The sequence below is a fragment of the Triticum dicoccoides genome, chromosome 4B (genome assembly GCF_002162155.2).
Source record: "Triticum dicoccoides isolate Atlit2015 ecotype Zavitan chromosome 4B, WEW_v2.0, whole genome shotgun sequence".
NCBI lineage: Eukaryota > Viridiplantae > Streptophyta > Magnoliopsida > Poales > Poaceae > Triticum > Triticum dicoccoides.
The window spans coordinates 476,319,229-476,334,316 of record NC_041387.1 but is presented as its reverse complement, the minus strand read 5'-3'; positions in this window follow the sequence as shown (position 1 = coordinate 476,334,316).

Sequence of the window (15,088 nt, the reverse complement as noted above, 5' to 3'; positions counted from 1 at the left end):
AATTTCTCGCTGACTCTCCGTGCTGTTGGGTAATGTGACTTAAGTCATCAGCATCCGGTGGTCGCGCGTAAGTGCCTTGGAAGTTGTCGAGGAATGCGTCCTCAAGATTCTCCCAACTGTCGATGGAGTTCGCCGGCAGGCTATTCAACCAATGTTTGGCTGGTCCTTTAAGCTTGAGGGGGAGATACTTGATGTCATGTAGATCATCTCTGCGAGCCATGTGAATGTGGAGAAGAAATCTTCGATCCATACCACGGGGTCTGTTGTGTCATCGTATGACTCGATATTTATGGGTTTAAACCCTTCTGGGAATTCGTGATCCATTACTTCATCAGTGAAGCAAAGGGGGTGTGCGGCGCCTTTGTGCCGGGCTATGTCGCGACGTAGTCCGACTAAGTCTGGTCGGTTATGTTCGGCCCGGCCGGACTTATTATTAGTGTATCTGGCATGACGATCACCGTCATGTGCTGTGGCACGCCCCCATGATCCGTAGATCGATCTTGGTTGTCCTGCTTTGTTTTCCAATATGTCTCACAGGTCCTACGTATTGCCCCAGACCATAATGAACTGGCGTGGGGGTGCGGGCTGGTATTCAGTCTGATATGCCGTTTTATCCCGACCATGAGGTGGCCGATCAGCCTTGTCTTGTGCTGGTAGTGGAGGCTCTACGGCCTTTTCCTCTAGTGTGTATTTTGCAAATTTGTATGTCTACAATGCTCTGCATGGAGATACTCCAGCTAATTGCTCCCACGTTCAATATGTATCTAGATTGAGACTTAGAGTCATCTAGATCAGTGGCAAAGCTTGCATCGACATAACTCTTTATGACGAACTCTTTATCACCTCCATAACCGAGAAACATTTCCTTAGTCCTCTTAGGTAACTAAGGATAATTTTGACCGTTGTCCAGTGATCTACTCCTGGATCACTATTGTACCCCCTTGCCAAAACTCATGGCAAGGCACAGAACAGGTCTGGTACACAGCATGGCATACTTTATAGAACCTATGGCTGAGGCATAGGGAATGACTTTCATTCTTTCTCTATCTTCTGTTGTGGTCGGGCTTTGAGTCTTACTCAACTTCACACTTTACAATACAGGCTAGAAATCCTTCTTTGACCGATCCATTTTGAACTCCTTCAAAATCTTGTTAAGGTGTGTGTGTAGGCGTTCTGGGAACGGGGGTCCCCAGACTTGCCTGCCTGCGGCCTGCAGCGTGGCTCAGCTAGTGGCCCAGTACGGCCCGTCTTCATCAACCCAAGCTCAAGACCCTCGCGAAGGGCCAAGCCTCGCGGGGTGGACGACACAAGGCCTCCTTAGGGGCGGCCTCACCAGGTAGGCTCGCGAGGGGGTGGAGAGATCAAGGCAAGAGGTACATTGCGAGGTGCTCATGACGCAAGCCATGACGATCGAGACCAGGCGGGCGCCAGCTTGTGCAGGGTCCTCGTTCCCCCTTTGGTGCAAAGGGGGCAAGCACAGGTGCAAAGTACCGAGGCATCAAGCAAAGATTTCCATATCGGTGCAACAAGACCAAGACCAGCAGAGCGGCAGGACGGAGGTCACCATGGAGCCCAAGACGGCGTCACGAGTGCCTTTGGCAGTCGAAGACCACCTTTAGTCAGGATAGCTTGTACTAGTTGTCCCCTTTCGAAATGGCCGTTGTTGGCTCCCTTCCCGCTCAATATTTGGGAAGAGGACCAGGGCCTCTATAAATAGGGCTAGCCACCATAGTAAAAATGATCGAATGGAGGGCTAAGGGAGGCATATCGGATCGAATCCTTCCCAAGCAGAACACCACACCACCGCAAGAACACCTCGCGCGAGGTTGTTCTCCCTCTGTACTGTTCATCATCAGCCCAAGAGGCAATCCACCACACCACACCGGAGTAGGGTATTACACCACAACGGTGGCCCGAACCAGTATAAATCTTGTGTCCCTTGTGTTGTTCATCGTGCTAGCTTGGAACCGCGACGAGGTTTTGGGGCGTAGATCGGTAGGGAGAAGATCTTCGTGCGCACCCCAGAGTTCAAACCTTAAGGGTTTTGCCGAAACCTGATATCCAACATTTGGCGCGCCAGGTAGGGGTGCGCCGAAAACTCCTTTCCGCCAATCTGCGTCCCATCGCTTCGTCGCATCCATGGTAGACGCTCGCCGAACTCGCACCGAGCGCCCGGCTTCTCTCGCCGCCCGCGTCGCCCAGACAGCTCCCGTCGGTGGGCCTCCTCGTTGTTCTCCGTCGCCTTCCGCCAACGCCGCCACCGGCCCGGCGGGGAACAAGCAGCAAGCATCTTTGATGCACCCCTCGGTGCGACGGGAAGGCCGCACCAGCTGGTTCGTCGTCTCTCGCTCATCGCGCCCCCACGGACGCACAGGCCGTGTTGCTCCTAGCACGTGAGCTCCTGCACTACCGCCCTGTCGACGACCTCTATGAAGAATGGCTCGCTCGCATCACCGAGCTCGTCAGCGCCGCTGGGGGCTCTCCTGCGTTGTCCCTCTCGCTGCCTCGCCCTCTGTCATGCATGGGTGACGCGGCTCAGGGAGCGCCTCCGCCACCTCCTCCCCAAGAAGGCGCCCTGGCTCCAAGGCGCGTGGCTCCTGGGCGAGACCCACCGTGTCCAATGCCCGGGCGCCAAGAAAGAAGCTGCCAAGAAATCCCTCGGCCTCAAGATGGCGCTCGCGTGCTCCCTGCACCAGCACGTCAAGATCGCATCCCCGCACCAGCGCGTCAAGACCCCGCGTTGCCCCCGGTGGCAGCACGCGCGGACCACCAGGACCAAGCCCCGCATCAGCAAAAGGCTCAGGCGACCAAAGCAGGTTGCCTCGCCTTCACCACCGAGCTGCGTAGCGTCGCCTCACCCGGCAAGTTCAAGCCGGACCTGCTTCCTCGCTACGACGGTACTGCCGACCCCACCAAGTTCCTGCAGCTCTAAGAGTTGGGTATTGAGGCGGCCAACGGAGACGAAAAGGTCATGGCGAACTAGTTTCCCATGGCGCTCAAGGATGGTGCCCGCACCTGGCTCCTGAACCTGCCTTCCGGCTCGATCTCCTCCTAGGACGAGATGCGTAGCCGCTTCATCGCCAACTTCCAGGGCACTCGCGATCGCCCCCTGGCCGTGGGTGACCTGCGCCGCATCAAGCAACAGCCAGGGAGACCCTGCAGAAATACATCCAGCACTTCAACAACGCCCGCCTCAAGATCCCTAGGGTGACGGACGAAGCCATCATCTCAGCGTTTTCTGACGGCGTCCGCGACGTCAAGATGAAGGAGGAGCTCGCCATCCACGAGGATTTGTGCACATCTCTGGAGCTATTCAACCTGGCGACCAAGTGTGCAAGGGCTGAAGAAGGACGCCTCTCCCTCCTCGAGCTGCCAGCTGCTAACCCAGAAGAGAAGAAAAGCCAAGGCCAAGGGCGTGAAGTGCAAAGGAGCAACCATGCTCGCAACGGAGCTAGACATGAAGCACGACAGGGACCAGCTGGAGTCGTCCAAGGGCAGCCGATTCTTCGCCTACCACAACCTCTACACCCACAATACCAACAAATGCCAGGAGCTCAGGGCCGTTCGAGAAGGACGCGTTGGTCGACGCCCCGAGCGCAACGACCGGGGCTACGGCCGAGGAGGAGGAAGAGGTGGAGGACGATGGGACGACCAAGGCCCTCGCCAGGAGTGGTGTGACCGGCCTCGCAAGGACCGCCCGCAGGGCAATGCAGGCCTTTCTCCTCTGCTACCACCGCCAAGAAGGAATGATGACCACCACCAGGATGAGGGGGCTAGGGGCTTCCAGGAGCCGCGTGCTATCGCTTGCATCTTGGGCGGAGCTCAGACCCCAGCCTCTTATCGCATCTTCAAGTAGTTTGCTCGCGAGGTGAATGCAGTCCTCCCCAAGCTCGAGGCCACGCGCCCGCTTAGATGGTCCACGTGTGCCATCACTTTCAGCACAACAGATCAACTCAAGTGTGCGGCTACAGCTGGCGTGCTCCCGATGCTTTGCTCTCCAGTCATCGGCAACGTGCAAGTTACCATGACCCTCATCGATGGCGGCGCATGGCTCAATGTCCTGTCCATCGAGACGTTCAACAACCTTTAAGTGCCATATGATCAACCTCATCCTACCAAGCCTTTCTCGGGAGTCACAGACGGCTCCACTACCCCGATAGGGCAGGTCCGCCTCCTTGTCACTTTCGGACAGCGCAACAATTACCGTACTGAGCTCATCGACTTTGATGTTGCCTACATTCACCTGCCATACAATGCCATCCTCGGGTATCCGGCCCTGGCCAAGTTCATGGCGGTGACCCACCATGGCTACAATGTCCTCAAGATGCCAGGAAGTGGTGGGATCATTATAGTCCCCTGTGAAGAGAAGGATGCGGTGCGCTCCCTCGAGCGCGCCTTCCAGGCTACATCAATCGAGAACCCAGACAACAAGGGCAAGAACCCTCCTGAGGCAGTTCCCAAGAAGAAGAAGACATCGCCCAGCTCCAGGCCTCAGGAGATTGGCATCTCAAGAGGTGCCGCATCAGGATCTGTGCCCGCGCAAGGGGCGCCTCCCTCCGTTGCATAGGAAGGCGCGCCCGGCGCCCTCCTCGGGCAGGGCTCGAGGGCTCTCTTCTGGAGAGCCTTAGACTTTGCCAAGATCATGAGGGAGGCGCTCGGGCACCACTTGGAGGCGTGCTTTGCAGCATGTTTCCCTCAGGAAGGCATGGGGCAAGGAAGGCCCAACCCTCAGGAGTTCATCACCAAGGCTACTCAGGAGCTTCAGGAATCAAGAATCATACGTGGCGATTGCCGTCTGCCCGGCGTAGCTCCCAATCCAGGCGAGGATGGCGGGCTGCGCGTCTGCATCGACTTCCCAGGGCTCAACTGAGCCGCGTCTCAGGAGCGCCTCTGGCCTTCACACGTGGGACGTTGCGAGGGTCTGCCGCACAGCTACGTTCGCATGCCTTTCGGTCTGCCGAACACGGCTACTACTCACCAGCGCCATCTGCGGAGCATTCTGGCGGCTCAGGAGGCTAGGCATCACGCGGCCCTGGCGAAGATGGGGATGGCCCTCGAGGAACCGCCGGGACCCCTAGAGCCTCCCGAGGCCTAGGGCTCCGGTGGCCCGTGAGGGTCGGCCTCCTCATCGCGCATCTTCAGCTACTTCAACACCCCCTCTACAACGTTACCAGGTGACATCTTTCGAGATCATTTCAGCTGGGAGTGCCCTCAGGGTTGCATCGTTCCTAGGCCGCACGGGTCCGTCCCTGCAGCGTGTATCCCTTTTGCTTATGTCTTTAGTTTACCTTACTGGGGGCGCCCCTCGGGCTGCATCATCCCCAAGCCGCTCGGGCCTGACCCAGTGGCATGTATCTCTCCTGCTTTTTATCTAAGCTGATTTGCCTTTCATGCTTAACCTGCCTGTGATTATTGCCTGATCAATTGACACCTACCTTTGGAGCCGCTCGCTCTGGCACGGCGCTTGCGCATGGGTCCGTCCCTGCAACATCGACAAATCTGAGTGGTCGAGCTCTGGCCCACGGCAGCCCCGCAAGCATCACCTCACCAGGCCCTCAATGCCCTCACCACTCTCTCGGAGCAACCAATGGCCGGTCGGCAATCGTAATGGCAGCCCGTGTTTTTCTTGTGTGGTTTTCAGGAACCTCCTGAGTGTTGGGGAATGTTGCATAAAATAAAAAAAAATCCTACGTTCACCAAGATCAATCTATGAGTTCATCTAGCAACGAGAGAAGAGTGCATCTACATACCCTTGTAGATCGCGTGCGGAAGCGTTCAAGAGAACAGGGTTGAGGGAGTCGTTCTCATCGTGATCCAAATCACCGAAGATCCTAGCGCCGAACGGACGGCACCTCCGCGTTCAACACACGTATGGTCAGCGTGACGTCTCCTCCTTCTTGATCCAGCAAGGGGGAAGGAGAGGTTGATGAAGATCCAGCAGCACGACGGCGTGGTGGTGGATGCAGCAGGGCTCCGGCAGGGCTTCGCCAAGCAACTACGGGAGGGAGAGGTGTAGCAGGGAGGGGAGGGAGGGCCAGGGTGTTGGGTACGGCTGCCCTCCCACCCCCCTCTTTATATAGGGACCCCAGGGGGGCGCCGGCCCTAGAGATGGGATCTCTAGGGGGGCGGCGGCCAAGGGGGGTGTAGTGCCCCCCAAGGCAAGTGGAGGCGCCCCCTCCCCTAGGGTTCCCAACCCTAGGCGCAAAGGGGGGCCCAGGGGGCGCACCAGCCCACTAGGGGCTGGTTCCCATCCCACTTCAGCCCATGGGGCCCTCCCGGATAGGTGGCCCCACCCGGTGGACCCCCGGGACCCTTCCGGTGGTCCCGGTACAATACCGGTGGACCCCGAAACTTTCCCGATGGCCGAAACTCGACTTCCCATATATAATTCTTTACCTTCGGACCATTTCAGAACTCCTAGTGACATCCGGAATCTCATCCGGGACTCCGAACAACTTTCGGTTTGCTGCATACTCATATTCATACAACCCTAGCGTCACCGAACCTTAAGTGTGTAGACCCTAAGGGTTCGGGAGACATGCAGACATGACCGAGACGGCTCTCCGGTCAATAACCAACAACGGGATCTGGATACCCATGTTGGCTCCCACATACTCCTCGATGATCTCATCGGATGAACCACGATGTCGAGGATTTTGGCAACCCCGTATACAATTCCCTTTGTCAATCGGTACGTTACTTGCCCGAGATTCGATCGTCGTTACCCCAATACCTCATTCAATCTCATTACCGGCAAGTCACTTTACTCGTACCGTAATGCATGATCCCGTGACCAGACACTTGGTCACTTTGAGCTCAGTATGATGATGCATTGCCGAGTGGGCCCAGAGATACCTCTCCATCATACGGAGTGACAAATCCCAGTCTCGATCCGTGTCAACCCAACAGACACTTTCGGAGATACCTGTAGTGCACCTTTACAGTCACCCAGTTACGTTGTGACGTTTGGTACTCCCAAAGCACTCCTACGATATCCGGGAGTTACACGATCTCATGGTCTAAGGAAAAGATACTTGACATTGGAAAAGCTCTAGCAAACAAACTACCCGATCTTTGTGCTATGCTTAGGATTGGGGCTTGTCCATCACATCATTATCCTAATGATGTGATCCCGTTATCAATGACATCCAATGTCCATAGTCAGGAAACCATGACTATCTGCTGATCAACGAGCTAGTCAACTAGAGGCTCACTAGGGACATGTTGTGGTAGTATTCACACGTGTATTACGATTTCCGGATAATACAATTATAGCATGAATAAAAGACAATTATCATGAACAAGGAAATATAATAATAATCCTTTTATTATTGCCTCTAGGGCATATTTCCAACAGTCTCCCACTTGCACTAGAGTCAATAATCTAGTTACATTGTGATGAATCGAACACCCATAGAGTTCTGGTGTTGATCATGTTTTGCTCGTGGAAGAGGTTTAGTCAATGGATCTGCGACATTCAGATCCGTATGTACTTTGCAAATATCTATGTCTCCATCTTGAACATTTTCACGGATGGAGTTGAAATGACGCTTGATGTGCCTGGTCTTCTTGTGAAACCTAGGCTCCTTGGCAAGGGCAATAGCTCCAGTGTTGTCACAGAAGAAAGTGATTGGCCCCAACGCATTGGGTATGACTCCTAGGTCGGTGATGAACTCCTTCATCCATATTGCTTCATGTGCTGCCTCCAAGGCTGCCATGTACTCCGCTTCACATGTAGATCCCACCACGATGCTCTGCTTGCAACTGCACCAGCTTACTGCTCCACGATTCAACATATACATGTATCCGGTTTGTGACTTAGAGTCATCCAGATCTGTGTCGAAGCTAGCGTCGATGTAACCCTTTACGACGAGCTCTTCGTCACCTCCATAAACGAGAAACATGTCCTTTGTCCTTTTCAGGTACTTCAGGATATTCTTGACCGCTGTCCAGTGTTCCTTGCCGGGATTACTTTGGTACCTTCCTACCAAACTTACGGCAAGGTTTACATCAGGTCTGGTACACAACATGGCATACATAATAGATCCTATGGCCGAGGCATAGGGGATGACACTCATCTTTTCTTTATCTTTTGTCGTGGTCGGGCATTGAGCCGAGCTCAATCTCACACCTTGCAATACAGGCAAGAACCCTTTCTTGGACTGATCCATTTTGAACTTCTTCAAAATCTTATCAAGGTATGTGCTTTGTGAAAGACCTATGAGGCGTCTTGATCTATCCCTATAGATCTTGATGCCTAATATGTAAGCAGCTTCTCCAAGGTCCTTCATTGTAAAACACTTATTCAAGTAGGCCTTAATGCTGTCCAAAAGTTCTATATCATTTCCCATCAAAAGTATGTCATCTACATATAATATGAGAAATGCTACAGAGCTCCCACTCACTTTCTTGTAAACGCAGGCTTCTCCATAAGTCTGCATAAACCCAAACGCTTTGAGCATCTCATCAAAGCGAATGTTCCAACTCCGAGATGCTTGCACCAGCCCATAAATGGATCATTGGAGCTTGCATACCTTGTTAGCATTCCTAGGATCGACAAAACCCTCCGGCTGCATCATATACAGTTCTTCCTTAAGATAGTCGTTAAGGAATGCCGTTTTGACGTCCATCTGCCATATCTCATAATCATAGTATGCGGCAATTGCTAACATGATTCGGACGGACTTCAGCTTCGCTACGGGAGAGAAAGTCTCATCATAGTCAACCCCTTGAACTTGTCGATAAACCTTAGCGACAAGTCGAGCTTTATATATGGTAACATTACCATTCGCGTCCGTCTTCTTCTTAAAGATCCATTTGTTTTCTATCGCTCGCCGATCATCGGGCAAGTCTGTCAAAGTCCATACTTTGTTTTCATACATGGATTCTATCTCGGATTGCATGGCTTCAAGCCATTTGTTGGAATCTGGGCCCTCCATCACTTCTTCATAATTTGAAGGTTCACCGTTGTCTAACAACATGATTTCCAGGACAGGGTTGCCATACCACTCTGGTGTGGAACGTGTCCTTGTGGACCTACGAAGTTCAGTAGCAACTTGATCCGAAGTACCTTGATCATCATCATTAATTTCCTCTCCAGTCGGTGTAGGCACCACAGGAACATTTTCCTGAGCTGCACTACTTTCCGGTTCAAGAGGTAGTACTTCATCGAGTTCTACTTTCCTCCCACTTACTCCTTTCGAGAGAAACTCTTTTTCTAGAAAGGATCCGTTCTTGGCAACAAAGATCTTGCCTTCGGATCTAAGGTAGAAGGTATACCCAATGATTTCCTTAGGGTATCCTATGAAGACGCATTTTTTCCGACTTGGGTTCGAGCTTTTCAGGTTGAAGTTTCTTGACATAAGCATCACATCCCCAAACTTTTAGAAACGATAGCTTAGGTTTCTTTCCAAACCATAATTCATACAGTGTCGTCTCAACGGATTTAGACGGAGCCCTATTTAAAGTGAATGTAGCTGTCTCTAGAGCGTATCCCCAAAATGATAGCGGTAAATCGATAAGAGACATCATAGATCGCACCATATCCAATAGAGTGCGATTACGACGTTCGGACACACCATTACGCTGAGGTGTTCCAGGCGGCGTGAGTTGTGAAACGATTCCACATTTTCTTAAGTGTGTACCAAATTCGTGACTTAAATATTCTCCTCCACGATCTGATCGTAAGAACTTTATTTTTCGATCACGTTGATTCTCTACTTCATTCTGAAATTCCTTGAACTTTTCAAAGGTCTCAGACTTGTGTTTCATCAAGTAGACATACCCATATCTACTTAAGTCATCAGTAAGAGCGAGAACATAACGATATCCTCCGCGAGCCTCAACGCTCATTGGACCATACACATCAGTATGTATGATTTCCAGTAAGTTGGTTGCTTGCTCCATTGTTCCAGAGAATGGAGTCTTGGTCATTTTGCCCATGAGGCATGGTTTGCATGTGTCAAATGATTCATAATCGAGAGACTCTAAAAGTCCATCAGCATGGAGCTTCTTCATGCGCTTGACACCAATGTGACCAAGGCGGCAGTACCACAAGTATGTGGGACTATCGTTATCAACTTTACATCTTTTGGTATTCACACTATGAATATGTGTAACATTACGTTCGAGATTTATTAAGAATAAACCATTGACCATCAGGGCATGACCATAAAACATATCTCTCATATAAATAGAACAACCATTATTCTCGGATTTAAATGAGTAGCCATCTCGCATTAAACGAGATTCAGATACAATGTTCATGCTCAAACTTGGCACTAAATAACAATTATTGAGGTTTAAAACTAATCCCGTAGGTAAATGTAGAGGTAGCATGCCGACAGCGATCACATCAACCTTGGAACCATTCCCGACGTGCATCGTCACCTCGTCCTTCGCCAGTCTCCGCTTATTCCGCAGCTCCTGCTGTGAGTTACAAATGTGAGCAACGGCACCGGTATCAAATACCCAGGAGTTACTACGAGTACTGGTAAGGTACATATCAATTACATGTATATCAAATATACCTTTAGTGTTGCCGGCCTTCTTGTCCGCTAAGTATTTGGGGCAGTTCCACTTCCAGTGACCCTTCCCTTTGCAATAAAAGCACTCAGTCTCAGGCTTGGGTCCATTCTTTGACTTCTTCCCGGCAACTGGCTTACCGGGCGCGGCAACATCTTTGCCGTCCTTCTTGAAGTTCTTCTTACCCTTGCCCTTCTTGAACTTGGTGGTTTTATTGACCTCAACACTTGATGTTCTTTCTTGATTTCTACCTCTGCTGACTTCAGCATTGAAAATACTTCAGGAATAGTTTTCACCATCCCCTGCATATTGTAGTTCATCACAAAGCTCTTGTAGCTCGGTGGGAGCGACTGAAGGATTCTGTAAATGACCGCCTCGTCCGGGAGGTTAATGTCCAGCTGGGACAGGCGGTTGTGCAACCCAGACATTTTGAGTATGTGCTCACTGACAGAATTGTTTTCCTCCATCTTACAACTATAGAACTTGTCAGAGACTTCATATCTCTCGACCCGTGCATGAGCTTGGAAAACCATTTTCAGCTCCTCGAACATCTCATATGCTCCATGTTGCTCAAAACGCTTTTGGAGCCCCGGTTCTAAGCTGTAAAGCATGCCGCACTGAACGAGGGAGTAATCATCAGCACGTGACTACCAAGCGTTCATAACGTCTTGGTTCTCTGGGATGGGTGCTTCACCTAGCGGTCCTTCTAGGACATATGCTTTCTTGGCAGCTATGAGGATGATCCTCAGGTTCCGGACCTAGTCCATATAGTTGCTGCCATCATCTTTCAGCTTGGTTTTCTCTAGGAACGCGTTGAAGTTCATGTTGACATGAGCGTTGGCCATTTGATCTACAAGACATATTTTGCAAAGATTTTAGACTAAGTTCATGATAATTAAGTTCATCTAATCAAATTATTTAATGAACTCCCACTCAGATTTGACATCCCTCTAGTCATCTAAGTGTTACATGATCCGAGTCGACTAGGCCGTGTCCGATCATCACGTGAGACGGACTAGTCATCATCAGTGAACATCTCCATGTTGATCGTATCTTCCATACGACTCATGTTCGACCTTTCGGTATCTGTGTTCCGAGGCCATGTCTGTACATGCTAGGCTTGTCAAGTTAACCCTAAGTGTTTTTGCATGTGTAAAACTGTCTTACACCCGTTGTATGTGAACGTAAGGATCTATCACACCCGATCATCACGTGGTGCTTCGAAATGACGAACTTTAGCAACGGCACACAATTAGGGGGAACACTTTCTTGAAATTATTATAAGGGATCATCTTATTTACTACCGTCGTTCTAAGTAAACAAGATGCATAAACATAATAAACATCACATGCAATTATATAGTAGTGACATGATATGGCCAATATCATATAGCTCCTTTGATCTCCATCTTCGGGGCTCCATGATCATCTTCGTCACCGGCATGACACCATGATCTCCATCATCATGATCTCCATCATCGTGTCTCCATGAAGTTGCTCGCCAACTATTACTTCTACTACTATGGCTAACGGTTTAGCAATAAAGTAAAGTAATTACATGGCGTTAAATCATTGACACGCAGGTCATACAATAATTAAGACAACTCCTATGGCTCCTGCCGGTTGTCATACTCATCGACATGCAAGTTGTGATTCCTATTACAAGAACATGATCTCATACATCACAATATATCATTCTTCATTCATCACAACTTTTGGCCATATCACATCACATAGCAATTGCTGCAAAAACAAGTTAGACGTCCTCTAATTGTTGTTGCATCTTTTACGTGGCTGCAATTAGGTTCCAGCAAGAACGTTTTCTTACCTACGAATAACCACAACGTGATTTTGTCAACTTCTATTTACCCTTCATAAGGACCCTTTTCATCGAATCCGCTCCAACTAAAGTGGGAGAGACAGACACCCGCTAGCCACCTTATGCAACTAGTGCATGTCAGTCGGTGGAACCTGTCTCACGTAAGCGTACGTGTAAGGTCGGTCCGGGCCGCTTCATCCCACAATACCGCTGAAGCAAAATAAGACTAGTAGTGGCAAGCAAGTTGGCAAGATCTACGCCCACAACAGATTTGTGTTCTACTCATGCAATAGAGAACTACGCATAGACCTAGCTCATGATGCCATTGTTGGGGAACGTTGCATAAAATAAAAAAAATCCCACGTTCACAAAGATCAATCTATGAGTTCATCTAGCAACGAGAGAAGAGTGCATCTACATACCCTTGTAGATCGCGTGCGGAAGCGTTCAAGAGAATGGGGTTGAGGGAGTCATTCTCGTCGTGATCCAAATCACCGGAGATCCTAGCGCCGAACGGACGGTACCTCCGCGTTCAACACACGTACGGTCAGCGTGACGTCTCCTCCTTCTTGATCCAGCAAGGGGGAAGGATAGGTTGATGAAGATCCAGCAGCACGATGGCGTGGTGGTGGATGCAGCAGGGCTCCGGCAGGGCTTCGCCAAGCAACTACGGGAGGGAGAGGTGTAGCAGGGAGGGGAGGGAGGCGCCAGGGTGTTGGGTGCGGCTGCCCTCCCACCCTCCTCTTTATATAGGGACCCCAGGGGGGGCGGCCCTAGAGATGGGATCTCTAGGGGGGCGGCGGCCAAGGGGGGTGGAGTGCCCCCCAAGGCAAGTGGAGGCGCCCCCTCCCCTAGGGTTCCCAACCCTAGGCGCAGAGGGGGGCCCAGGGGGGCGCACCAGCCCACTAGGGGCTGGTTCCCCTCCCACTTCAGCCCATGGGGCCCTCCGGGATAGGTGGCACCACCCGGTGAACCCCCGGGACCCTTCCGGTGGTCCCGGTACAATACCGGTGGACCCCGAAACTTCCCCGATGGCCGAAACTCGACTTCCCATATATAATTCTTTACCTCTGGACCATTTTGGAACTCCTCGTGACATTCGGGATCTCATCCAGGACTCCGAACAACTTTCGGTTTGCTGCATACTCATATTCATACAACCCTAGCGTCACCGAACCTTAAGTGTGTAGACCCTACGGGTTCGGGAGACATGCAGACAAGACCGAGACGGCTCTCCGGTCAATAACCAACAGTGGGATCTGGATACCCATGTTGGCTCCCACATACTCCTTGATGGTCTCATCGGATGAACCACGATGTCGAGGATTTTGGCAACCCCGTATACAATTCCCTTTGTCAATCGGTACGTTACTTGCCTGTGATTCGATCGTCGGTATCCCAATACCTCGTTCAATCTCGTTACCGGCAAGTCAATTTACTCGTACCGTAATGCATGATCCCGTGACCAGACACTTGGTCACTTTGAGCTCATTATGATGATGCATTTCCGAGTGGGCCCAGAGATACCTCTCCATCATACGGAGTGACAAATCCCAGTCTCGATCCATGTCAACCCAACAGACACTTTTGGAGATACCTGTAGTGCACCTTTATAGTCACCCAGTTACGTGGTGACGTTTGGTACACCCAAAGCACTCCTACGGTATCCGGGAGTTACACGATCTCATGGTCTAAGGAAAAGATACTTGACATTAGAAAAGCTCTAGCAAACGAACTACACGATCTTTGTGCTATGCTTAGGATTGGGTCTTGTCCATCACATCATTCTCCTAATGATGTGATCCCGTTATCAATGACATCCAATGTCCATAGTCAGGAAACCATGACTATCTGTTGATCAACGAGCTAGTCAACTAGAGGCTCACTAGGGACATGTTGTGGTCTAAGTATTCACACGTGTATTGCGATTTCCGGATAATACAATTATAGGATGAATAAAAGACAATTATCATGAACAAGGAAATATAATAATAATCCTTTTATTATTGCCTCCAGGGCATATTTCCAACATTGAGGTATACGGTGGGTGGCATCACAAGCTCTTTCTTTCTTTCCCGCACAATCCTCTTGCACGTTAAAAGGGGGACTCTTGAGCATCGTGACTCAGGGGCTCTTACTGACTCTCCAGCCCTCACCCCCTGGCCTTGTCCACGGCATCGCGACCTGGCATACCAGCGGTGGCTGAGCTCGCTCGAGGGCCGGGACCTGAGGATGCAGAGCACGAAGGAGGGTGTGGGGAAGAGAGGGTAAGCTCGCGAGGGCCTAACCCAGCTACATCCCAGCTGCCAACACGTGAGTCCAACGCGACGCGAAGAATTAACTCCATGCCTTCGAGATAAGTTTCGCATCTGAACGACTAATTGACGCGACACAGAATCCCCACCTAATGCGGCTCTGTAACGACAATGTTGCCTTCCTTTCTCATCTTTCAACGGCTGCTTGAGCGCTAAAGGGGACCTCCTGAGCATCGCGACTCAGGGGCTCTTACTAGACCTCGGGCCGCTCACCTCCTGGTCTTGACCACGGCATCGCGACCTGGCATACCAGCGACGGCTGAAGCCTGCCTGGGGACCGGGAGCTGTCAACATAGAGCACCAAGTCGTTGCGAGATTAGAAAGGGGGAACCAAGCCGGAACAGGACAAGCATCTGCACCATTTCATAATAAGGATAATATCAACAAAAGACATCACAGACCCTTTACATGCCCCCGTTGGGTGTTTTCTC